The 13115-nt window shown below is 34.8% G+C and overlaps 1 pseudogene; it reads left to right on the top strand.

Moving 5' to 3' along the window:
* Window positions 1-11920: 11920 nt before the first annotated feature.
* Window positions 11921-13115, top strand: LOC145584683 (cytosolic sulfotransferase 13 pseudogene; annotated as a pseudogene).

Here is a 13115-nt window from a genome sequence, read left to right as displayed (position 1 = left end):
TGGCCTGTAAAAGGTGTATTTTATCGTGTTATCATGGGTTAAGTAAAAAAGGTCCATGGTTATGAATCCATATGCATTGCACACAAGCCTACCGTGAGGGTTGGAGCGAATGGACAGGATTCCGCGAGTTCGTGATGAAATCGAACTCGACTCCATGGTTTGGTGGATTCACAAACTTTCCACGTACCCAAATCTGAACTTTGCACATGATAGTGGGATATTCCATTGGGCAGGTGAAGCAGGAACCCCCAAAGGGTTATTTCCATATGTAGAACACATATGGGTTCAGAAAAGTGAGAAAATGACTCAATCAATAAGTAAAATCAAGCCAACAATGCTAGAAATGGTCAAAGCAAGAAGGCAGACCCCTGGCTCAGTATTGGAAGAACTTGGCGCCAGACTACAGGGACTGTCGCCGCAAAAAAGCTCCTGTCGCCAAGCGACAGAACTGTCGCCAGGCGACATAAACTTTTTACGGGCGACAAGCCCTGTTTTCTAGACGCTAGTTCCTACATGCCTTGGCAAGTTTCTGTGTTCTTCGAATTTTCCAGATTTCGCATCATCTTTTCGATTCTAGTCATGAAAGATATTTCTCAAATTTCCTACGTGTAAAATTCCTATGGATTGACTCATGGGGTGCTCCCATGAGGACCTTTTAATGCATATGACAATAATGTTAATCAAATCACGCACATGAAATACTTAGAATTTTTCGAGTCTCATCCGCTCATTCTAAATAATTGCCAAAATTAAATAAATTTCAGGAATATAAATAGAAATCCTCCCCAGTGGAGTCGCCAAAAACTGTAGGGAATATTTCAAGCATTACGATAACCCCAAACTTGAACCCCACTGTGATCATACACTAAAGTACGGTGGCGTTCCAAAGGGAAAGAAAAGAGCAAAAAGAGTCGCCAACAAGTTTTAGGAACTTGTAAACCCAAAAGACAATCCAAAAGGACCATCAACTACTCCATAAGGTCTTGAACCAAATAGGGTCCGGGGATGAGGGTACGAATCCAATCTACAAAAGAAAGGACCCGCCCTATAAAATAGGTCTCTACTTTGTTCTACTCGTATTCATGCGCGCTTTTTGAATAACATGCAAACATTATATTAAACCTACCCTGTTTATCTATGTTGGTTGAATATTAATGCACAAATAATACTATTATTGGCGATCACTTGAATTAAAATCACTTTAGCCTAAACCAAATTATTAATTATCTTATTAAGCGTGATTTCAAGTACAAATTCCCTTTAACAATCATAAAAGATGTGATCAAGCAATAACAATAAAATATAAATAATATCAAGCAACATAATAATAAATTAATAAATAATCACAACGATGATAATAACATGATAAGGCATAATAAAGCTTAATAATAATAGCAAGATCCTAGGTATGATACTAACAAGATTAATAACAACTCCTAGCATGTCACTAAGCAATAAAGATCAAAGCTTTAAACCTAACATGGTACTAACATGATAACATGATATTTGAAAAGAGTAAAGGCACCCTAAACATGATACTAGAAAGCATAAAATAACATCCTAACATGATACTAGGAATCATAAAACAATAATAAGCATGCTTTGTACATTGTGAAAGAAATAGGAAGTAAGCTAATCTACTTACTTTGAAGCCTCGTACCTCTTTCTAATAACAAAATACACAAGTTAGTAAACTTCAATGAAAATAATAAAGAATTATTAAAGAATTAAATTAAAATCAAATTAAATAAAGTTTTGACTAGTTTTGGACCAAACCCTCAGAAAATATCAACCTTTCACGTCTAGGGCAAAGGCAACTTCGAACTTGGCTAAGAGACTCTAAGTCTTGTGAATGCGGAATATTGTTTTGTAAAAAGGTAGTTTAGAAAGAGAGAGAAAAATAAGAATTAAGTAATTCTTGATGAGAGAATAGAGAGAATTGATTGGGAGAATAGATGAGAGTTGATGAGAATTGATGATGAGAGTTGATGAAAGTTGATGGTAAAACAGAGGTTCGGACCCTATTTATTAGAAAAATAGTCCGGAAAATCATAGAATTTGATAAGGAATAAAACTATACGCTGTCGCCAGGAATCGACTCTGTCGCGACGCGACAGGGTCTGTCGCGCGGCGACAGGGTCTGTCGTGAGGCGACAGGGTCTGTCGCGAGGCGACAAACTTGTCGTTTGGCGACAACCTGTATTAGCGCGTTTTCTTCACGCGGAATCCGATCTTTAATCAACTTGATCTACGGAATCTGTACAGAAGATAAAATACGTATTTTTAAGATAACAAAATAATATTTTAGTCCAAATAAAAGTCTATTTTAAAATAATTAATTATTAAATCTAATAATATTAGAATAAAAAAGAATCTTCTAGAAACTTCCAGAAAATTATAATTAATCCTAATAATTTTAGGAATAATAATTAACATCAGGCCCTCCTCTTAGATCATTGGGCCGTATTTAAACAATTAACCGGGCTCAGTTTAGTATATTGGCCATAACTTCCTCAATATTCATCGGAATCGGGCTTATAATATATCGTTGGAAAGGTCTTTTCAAGCTCCATCCAACTACACTATTATTGGACCTTAATCATGGACCAAACTAAACCGGTTTGGCTATTTTCAAATAAATAGAGTTATTTTCAAAAACAGAGAGAAGAGAATTTTAATAAAACTAAACCGCAACACTTGACTTTCAACCACTTTCACCTAATCCGATAACGGTTCGACGTGAAAGGCATTCATCACTGGGTTTGGTTTTGGGGTGACACAAATGGGTGTCTACAGTTACATATAAATATAAAAGAACATTATCTTTCTGAAAAAGAATGTTACATATAAATAATGGAAAAATGCTACTATCCAAACCCATGGAAGAAGATAATGAACAACAATGGTAGTGCCAAAAATTCAAACAATCAAGTAATTTCATGATAATAAATTTTATATGAACAACAAACATTATCACAAAACACAAAATATAGGTTAAAATAAGGAAATTTTGACAATTGCTATCAGGGAAAACACCTCGTTTCACATTTGCTACCGGTTTTTTTTTATATAATTTTTTTTTATTTTTTTTACCACTTAAATCACACTTTGTTAAAAATAACTACCACTTAACAGAATCCGTTAAGGTTCCGTTAAGTGGGACCCAATATTTCATTAAATAGTAATTTAATTTATTTAAAAAAAACAAAAACTTAAAAAAAAAATTCCCAGCCACCACACCTTCCCCTCCCCGTGAGCCACCTTCCCCCCTCCCCTTGTCGGCGCCCAAATGTTCTCCTGACACCGGCGAACCCCACCACCTCCATTTCCTCCCTGCCAACCACCTCTAAACCCAGCGACACTCAAGGAACTCCTTCGCGTGGCACCACTCTTCTCCCCTAGCCCCTAAACCACGATTTACTACCGTGAAACCCCTTTCCCTCCCACGAAACCCTAAAAAAACTATCCCCTACCCTTGAAAACTCCCAATCGTTCCTCGCATAGCCCCGAAACCTTAGCATCTAGGGTTTTTGAGGGTGGAGGAGGTACGATTTGGGCGTTTTAGGGGTAGATGATGGATTTTTCTAGGGTTTTGTGAGAAGGAAAGGGGCTTTGGGTAGGGGCGGAGGAGTCGGTTGCCGACGAGGGGAATGGCCTTGCCGGCAAGGGGAGGAGGGTGGTAGTGGTATGTTTCACCCTTCAGGGAAGCATTGATGGGGAAAAGGGAGGTGGCTGAAGGTGGCAGTGAGGTGGCTGGGGAAGGAGTGGTGGCTTGACGGTGGATGGGCCCCACTAACGGAAATAGTAACGGTGTAAGACATCATGTAGTTATTTTTAACAAACTCTGATTTAGGCAGTAACAAAGTAAAAAAAAAAAATTTAACCGGTAGCAAATGTGAAGCGAGGTGTTTTCTCTGATAGCAAATGTCAAAATTTTCTAAAAATAACAAAGAAAGAGAGAGTTCACTATTGAAGCACAACCTAAGGTTTCATATTCATGAAGTAGAACAAAGATGAACAAAGAAAGAGAAGTCATACCTCAAATGAGTAGAAAACCATTGTAATGTGAATTAATAGTGGAAATCAAGCAAGTTGAACACTCAATTGCAAGTTTTTTTTAGCCAAAATCAAAAATACCCAAAATTCTCAAATCATGAAAATTCCGAAAATTTGGCTGTGAAATTCTAATTTTGGAGTGTAAAATCTAGTATAAATGTGTTTGAGAGTGATGAATTAAGCACACATAAAAACTATAAAAAAAATTAAGAAATAAAATAGAAGAAGAAGTAAGAGGGAGAGGAGAGAGAGTGAAGAGAGAGAAAATGAATGGATAAAATGAACATTACATATAAAATAAAAAACATTACATATAAATGGGGCTTCATTTAAAAAAGGAACATTACATATAAATAAAATAACATTAAATTTGTCCCAATGTTCTTTTATTTATATGTAATATACTAATGTATTTCCGGGTATACCATGCACATGTTACACCCTCCTCTACAATACTATTTTCATTTCAATTTGTTTTATTCATTCAATGGAAGTGATTTATTCTATACATCATATAAGCAATTATAAGTGTCTTCAAAATGATAAAAAATAAAAAATATATATAAGCAATAAGCAGTAAGACCTTGTTGCCATCTATCAGTCACTAGCCAATGGAGCCCTTAGATATATCCACAAGGGATTAGAAGATTATGTACATCATCTTGAAACTTCACTCCCAGAGGAATTATGGATGGGTGCTTTTCCCATAAGTCTGTACGATGGTTTTTGGTGCTCCCCTAAAATGTATAGATCTACAATCTTATTTCAAACCAATTTGAGGCACATGTCAATTCGGGTAAACGGGTCGGATTTGGGTCGGGTAAGAGTGGGTTGGGTCAACTCGGATCGGGTCAATTCGGGTTAATGCCGTAACCTATGCGGGTCGGGTTTGGGTCGGGTTTAGGTTGGGTTAATAACAGGTCGAGTTACATTAGAGTCAGGTGCACAATGGGTCGGGTTTAATTCGGGTTTTCACGGTTTAAAACGAGTTAGGGTAATTTTTGGGTTCGAGTCGGGTTCGGTTCAAGTCAATAATTTGCGGGTTAGAATCAAGTTGGGTCATTCTCGGGTTTGAGTCGGGTTCAGTTCATGTTAATAATTTGCGGGTTATAATCAGGTTGGGTCATTTCCAAGTCGTGTCATTCTCGGGTTTAAGTCGGGTTCGATTCAAGTCACTAATTTGCGAGTTATAATCAGGTTGGGTCATTTCCAAGTCGGGTCATTCTCGGGTTCAAGTCGGGTTATGTTCAAGTCAATAATTTGCGGGTTACAATCAGGTCGGGTCATTTTCAAGTCGGGTCATATTTGGGTTCAACAAACTATAAATAGATAATTATCATTTTTATCAAGCTAATTATTTCCTTTAACGACAATATATATGTCAACATACTAGGGAACTATACTCTATAATTTAGGAAAAGATAATTATCTCCTTTGACCATACAACAAATATATACTATATTTAACTCTTAAATTTGGGGATGATGCTCTTTTCTTTTGCTGGCCTGGACTGACTTGGTCTCCCTAGACAAAATGCTTTGATCAACAATAATTAGGTAGTCTAAATTGAATTTAAGGTGATTTGAAATCACGTCAGGAACAATTTGGGTGGAATTTAGGTCGGGTCAATAACAAGTCATGTTGATTTCGAGTTAGGTTAGTAATAGATCGGGTTGAATTTTTGGGTCAAGTTAATAATAGGTCGGGTAAAATTCGGGTCGGGTCAATAACAAGTCGGATTGAATTTGGGTCGAGTCAATAACAAGTCGAGTTGATTTCGGGTCGAGTTTGTAACAGGTCGGGTTAAATTCGGGTCGGGTTAGGAACGGGTCGGGTTGAATTCAGATCGGGTTAGTAACAAGTCGGGTTAAATTCGGGTTTTGACGGGTTAAAACGGATTTATAAAGATATCGGCATTATCTATGATATCAGATTTATAAATCCGGGTTTGGATCCACAACACATGTTGAACATATCGGTTGTTATGCGTGAAGTAGACATGTCAGCTTGTCGGGAATTGACACGTGGCAACGACAACTTGACACTTGGCGTGAAACATTCTGCATGTCAAATGACCACCTGTCATAAGGAAGTGTCATAAATACCAGGTTTGATCTCATAACCAAAGTGGCATTTACTCTTTCTCTCTACTTTCTCTCTCTTCATATCATCTTATTTTCTTCTTCTTAAACACTTTCTGACTTTGTCATCGGAGTGGTTTTATCTGAACCACCCTGAGATTAGCTAATCTTTGTTCTCTGTGTAGGTTCTCATCTGGGCGATAGGAGCATCGCGGATCTCGGACTCGGGCTCTCTAGTTGTCTGATCCCAACCGAAACATAAACATTTTTAATCCTTCTCCATTATCTGTATTTTTTTTTTTAATTTTTTTTTAATCAGTCATCTTTATTTCATCGTTTGAAAGGATTGACTTGAGCCATATTTTATTGCCTTAAAATAGAGTTGAGTACCAAATTATGAAAGTGGAAGTGTTGAAACCACGTTCGTTTTTTTTTTTTTTTTTTTTTTTTTTTTTTTTTTGACGTAGTGGAAAGCACGTTTGATAAATTAAAAATTGTTGTTCCATAAATTTGTTATCCATCCAAAACCCCTACCTATGTATCTATAAGTATGGTTGTTCCAACTCAACTTTACATATCTAAGTAGAGACGAGCGTAGCAGGGTACCCTGTAAAAATTTTAAAATCCAGAATCGGAACCTGTTGCAATAGGTTCCTAAAAATAGGACTCGAAATCGAAACATTTTTAACAGGTTTCTAAAAATTGAAAACGGAAATCGGAACCGGAACAGGGTACCCTGTCTTTCAAAGTAAGCATAATAATTACTTGATTGTCTAGAATATTTAATACGAACTTACAAATAATTATATTAATACCATTAATTAAACCTTTAATAGTAAGATGAAAAATGAATAAGAGGAGGGAGAGAGGTAGGTGACGACTTTTATACAATTTTAATATAGAGCTTTTATACTTGGGCTTAAATAATAAGTTTCGGTTTCATGTACCTTATAGGGAACCAGTACTAACAGGCTACCCTACAGATTTCGGGTCCAAAATTTTATTACCCAGAACCGGAACCTGTTGCAACAGATTCTCAATTTTATTACCCGGAACCGGAACCTGATCCACAGGTTTCGGTTCTGAAACATGCGATTCCGAGCAGATTCCGGTTCGAGATCAGGTTCTTTGAATTTTTGCTCACCCCTATCCCTGAAATCTGAGCCCAAAAAACAACAAACTAACAAAATGAGTAAAGTGACAAAGTGTCTTACTAATAAGGTGGTGTTCGTAGCCATGGCAATGCTTCTCATGGCCTTTGTCGCGGTCTCAGCCACCCGTCCTTTAGTGGCCGACGAATCACCAACACTCGATATTTATAGAAAACTTGATTTTTTTTTTTTTTTTTTGCACCTGCATAGAAAACTTGTTGAAACTTATGGTTATGCATACATTGATGATGATGCACCTTCAGGGGGATATTAAGGTTATACCTAAACCAACACCAATTTCATATACTTGCTGCCTTAATTGATTCTCTTTAATTTATGTACCATTACTTGTTTCTTATACCTGCTGGTTTTATTCTCTTGTAATTTGCCTCCAAATGTACTCCATAATTGATTATTATTTTTTTATTCATCTTATATTTTACATTTTTTTTAAAAGATATCTAATATGTTACTCCCTCCGTCACTTAATTAGATTCTTATTTTTCTCTATTATATAAGGAATAAATGCTAAAATGGCAAATGTACTCCGTAATTGATATTATTTTTTTATTCATCTTATATGTTAAATTTTTTTTTAAAAGATATCTAATATGTTACTCCCTCTGTCACTTAATTAGATTCCTACTTCTCTCTATTATATAAGGAATAAATGTTAGAATTAGGAATCTAATAAAAAGACAACGGGAGTAACTTTATTTGATGATATACAAAGCATATGAGTATATTTTGATCGATTTTATCGTAATAGATAAGCTAAGTATTCATAAATCAACCCGTACTTCATCCAATACACATGTCCGACACGAATTGAAACCTCCTAGCTCGAGTGTTGTTTAGTGTAGAGTGTTGAGACATCATCTTCTCAAGAATTAGTGGAAGACACGTCAGCTAGCTGTGCATTAACTAATTCCTCCACTAAGAAGAATTAGTTACAACCACCTGCCAGCTCATCTATTTACTTAATTAAGTTTTTATTTTCCTTCTCTTGTATAAATACTTAGCGGTCCTCTTGCTATTTCCTGGTGGTTAGAGGATATTCTGAGTTGGTGAAGGTAGATTAGTGCTTCGATATGGTGGTTTTTGGGGTTAAAAGTGGTGGTTTTGGGGTTAAAAGGTTGTTTATAAACTAGTTGTTCTTTATATAATTTTTACATATTCATTCCAAAATCATATGATAAAAAAAGGAGTAAGTCACTTAGATTATAAACTAGTGGTTCTTTATTTAATTTTTCATGTGGGACAACACACCTCACACTTGCAATCAAACAAGAATTGAATATATATATACTACATCATCCAATAACTCATGCATACACAATGATCTTGTCAATAATTGCAATGATTGAGAATTATTGCCGAGACAATCAATTGCTTACATGATTAATTATACTACCTCCGATTCTAACAAAGGGGTATTTTACGAGATAAAAAATATTCCTTTATTGCGAGTAATGCGAATCATATGTAATACATATAATTGTTACCCCTTCGAAACCCACAAGGCCAAAACAATATGAGTCAAGTGACACACTGTACAGTAGTGGTGTTCATAGCCGTGGCTATGCATATTATGCCCTTTGTTGTCTCAGCCACGGGTGGCTGGTGAATCACCAAAACCCAACATTATTATTCATAGAAAACTTTGTGTTGCAACGTTTTTAATTGTGAGATGAAGAGAAACAACATTAAAAAGTAATAGTAATTTTTATTCTCTTAGTTAATGTTATATTGTACATAATATAAAGTTAAATTAATGCACTATTCTCTTCCATACTTTTTGTTTAGGACTAAGAAAAACTGTCAAGAATAATAAGATATTTTGTCGGTTTCCAAAAATAAAATGAAGTTCTAATTATCAACTGGACACGTTCTATTTTGAGCAAATAGTGCATGTCAATTGTCATTTTATTTTGAAATAATCAAAAGGTCATTTTATCTTTGGAAGATCAGTGAAAGGTAGTACGTACTACCTCTTTTTTTTTTCTTTTCTTTTTTCTTTTTTTAAGCTAGAGTTGGGATTTTCCACATTTATATGTCATCATTGACTTAATTTTTTTTACCAACGTATAATATATAAATATGATCATATAATATATTGTTGGATTACTATTCAAAAAAATATATATATTGTTGGATTTGTTATAATGTTTACTTGTATAAATTAATTTTTGGGAAATTCTCAACGGTGACCCACAACTTCTGCTACGCACCGAAAGTAACCCCTTTTTTTATTATACAAAATGACACTAATTATCTTTTTTCTCCTAATGATGACATTAATGATGGTGTTTTAACATAAAATCAAACCATGGTTAACCAAAATAGCAAAATGACATAAATGCCCCTTTATTTCACCTAACTACCCGATTTTAATTCCCTCCGTTTATCTCTCTCTCCTTCTTTCTCCCTCTTCATTACTCTTCATCTTCTTCCTTTTGGTAGCTTTCCTATCAAAGGGTTCATCAAGACACAAAAAAACGCAGAGCATTATTGAATGCGAACTCTATAATACCATAAAAGATAGACAGTGATAGTCATTTTTCTTGTGAGTTGAAGTAAAGGGGGATTCAAACTTTTTTGATTTCAAAAATTGCGGCTAGGGTATTCAAGTTTGGGCTAAGAATCGGGGGTACTTGGTGATCGAAAGATCAAATCTTTCTGCATCATCTTGCCAAAAGAAATTCTTAACCCCCCTAATTTCATAAATTAAATATGAAATCATCAATTTTACTAGCCCATTGTCAATTTATAAATCAATTTCATAGCAAAAAAAAAAAAAATCAGAACATCAATAATATCAATTCCTAAAAAAATCAAAAACCTTAACTCACTAATTTGATAAATTTAATAACAAATCAATAATTCAAAGAACATACACACTAAGGGTCTATTTTCATTGACTGAACTCAGCTGACCTGAACTGAACTGAATTGAACTGAACTTATTAATTAGTGATTTTTAACTATGGATTACTGGTCTTTGATTGTTTATTATTATACATATGTGTATATACAAATATAAATATTAAAATATTTAAGAAAAATATACTATATAATTAAAATATTTATGGATAATATATTTAAAACATGAAACCCCAAAACATTTTAAAAACATATACTATTTAATTAAAAAATAAAATATTATTATGACAAAAGAACACAAAACACTTGTAAAAAATTATCACAATTAAAAAAAAAAAAAAAAAGCTGGAACGAAATTAAACAGAGCCAACCTGTTATTATCAATTATTATTATTATTATTGTCGTTGTTGTAATAAGAGCTTAAAAGAATGAAATTTGGCTTTATATCATTAGCAATATCATTAGACATAAACTGAACTGAACTGAACTGAGTTGAGCTGAGCTGAACTGAACTGATTAGAGCTGAACTGAACTGAACTGAAAATAAATGTATGAAAACACGCCCTAATTCACTAGATTAAATAACATAAAACACTCAATTAACTGCAAAATCAACCCAACAAGTCAACAATTAGTGTATAATACGAAATTAAAAACTTAAAAATAAAATAACTCACCTAGAAGGCGAAGGTTATAGGAGTGGAATACGGCTGTGCGGTAGGCCGTAGGCGCTGGGAAGTGGCTAAAAGGTGCGGCGGCCGGCAGGGTGGTGGCTGGAAGGTGCGGCGGCAGGCGACGACGGTGTGGCGATTTCCGTGACTTCCAATTTGTCGGAGAGAGAAGAGTAATGTTATTATGTTACTGTTTTGTTTTTTTCCCTTTCAATTCCTTCGTTCAGCGTTTTTTGTTTTTTTAAAATTTAATTTTTTGCTAGGTCGCGTGACCCACCATGACCAAGGGTGGGTCCGCCACTAAATGTGACCCGACTCAAATGACCTATGACCCAGAGTGACTCGATCCGAACCCAACCCGATTGACAAGTCTATAGGCCTATTCACATTTACTTAAGTTCAGTTTAGTTCAGTTCAGTTCAGCTCAGCTCCAATCAGTTCAATTCAGTTCAGCTCTTAATTTCCCTCTCTCATAAAATATTAATTTCAGCTCAATTCAGTTCAGTTCAGCTCCAGTCACTTCAGTTCAGTTCAGTTCAACTCAGTTCACTAAATGTGAACAGGCAAATAAATTAATATATTTATTTGACCAGTTGGAGAAAATCAGCTAACTCGATTGATCATTTTCAACTTCCATATTTTCACTAAACATGACCAATACTTCTTTTATATTTCTTTGATTAACTTTTGGATTTTGCAATCTCTTATTTCAATTTATCAATCAAATAACCATCGACATGGATAATGTTTAGAACCAGAATTAAATATACTATTCGTTTCGTGAGCAGCAGCAACATGTTACTATATTTATTGCATTGATGCATTAATTTGGGGATTCGCTCACCAATACTTGATTTTTTGTTTATTTATTCATAACAGCATGAATTGTATATATGTATGTTACTCACTCCTTACTATATACAATAAGTACGTATGTCATTAATGCTTTAAATATTTTAAATATTATGAGGATCTATTTACCAATATTTGACTCAAATTTGTTTAATATAATCATTATTCAATGGAATAAAATATTTAACAAGTGATTTCCTCTATAGATTATATAAGCAATAGGTAGTAAGACCTTGTTTCCATCTAACATAATCACTAGCCAATGGAGCCCTTAGAGACAACCACAAAAAACCCTAAAATAGAAGAATTAGAAGATTATGTAAAACATCTTGAAATTTCACTCCCAAAGGAATTATGGATGGGTGCTTTTCCCATTAGTCTATACGAGGGTTATTGGTGCTCCCCTAACATTTTTAAATCTACAATCTTATTTCAAACCCAATTTGAGGCACACGACACAGATATCCTTCTAGCTAGCCTTCCAAAAACCGGCTCTACTTGGTTGCGATCCCTCCTTTTTGCAATTGTAAATCGGAATATCTTTTCCGATTTTACTAAACACCCACTTCATACTCAAAATTCTCATGAACTTGTTGTTCATATAGAGTTCCCACCTGAAAATAACACTAATGGAACCCAACCCGATCTGACCAAATTAGCCTCTCCTCGACTCTTAGCCACCCATATACCTTATTTATCACTACCAAAATCAGTAAAAACTTCAAAAACTCGAATTATTTATGTGACTCGAAATCCTTTTGACACCTTTATCTCATCATGGCATTTTTACCATCGGCTTAGCCGTAACATGAGCACGGAGCTAGATCATAGTAAGTCCGAGGAATATTTTGGTAAGTTTTGTGAGGGGAAATTTCCATATGGTCCTTATGAAGATCATGTACTTGGGTATTGGAAGGAAAGCATACAAAACCCGAACAAGGTGTTGTTCATGGAATATGAAGGGCTAAAGGAGGATCCGAAAGCTCATTTGAAAAAGCTTGCGGAGTTTGTGGGTTACCCGTTTTCGGAAGAGGAGGAAAGCAAAGGTATCATAGATGATATAATCAAACTTTGCAGCTTTGAAAATTTGAAGGAAATGAAAGTGAATGATAGTGGTAATGCTTATGGAATTTTTGAGAACAAAGCTTTGTTTAGGAAAGGGGAAGTTGGAGATTGGACTAATTATTTGACTCCTTCAATGACAAAAAGGTTTGATCAAAACTTCCATGAAAAGTTTAAGGACACTGATTTTTCTTCTAAATATTATCAACCCTCTTTTTAAGCTCTACGGTAAGATTTCCTCAAAAAAAGAAAAAAAAAAATTAAAACCTCCACGTTAAGATTGGTGTTATTTCATTTATGTTTTCTTTATGATGTTAACTAGTGTGTGACCCGGTCAATACTTACCATTTGTTGAAAGG

Source organism: Chenopodium album, chromosome 16, assembly GCF_948465745.1.
Source record: "Chenopodium album chromosome 16, dcCheAlbu1.1, whole genome shotgun sequence".
In the NCBI taxonomy this organism is placed as follows: domain Eukaryota; kingdom Viridiplantae; phylum Streptophyta; class Magnoliopsida; order Caryophyllales; family Amaranthaceae; genus Chenopodium; species Chenopodium album.
The sequence above is the reverse complement of the archived record's forward strand: the minus strand, read 5'-3'. Positions and strand labels throughout refer to the sequence as shown.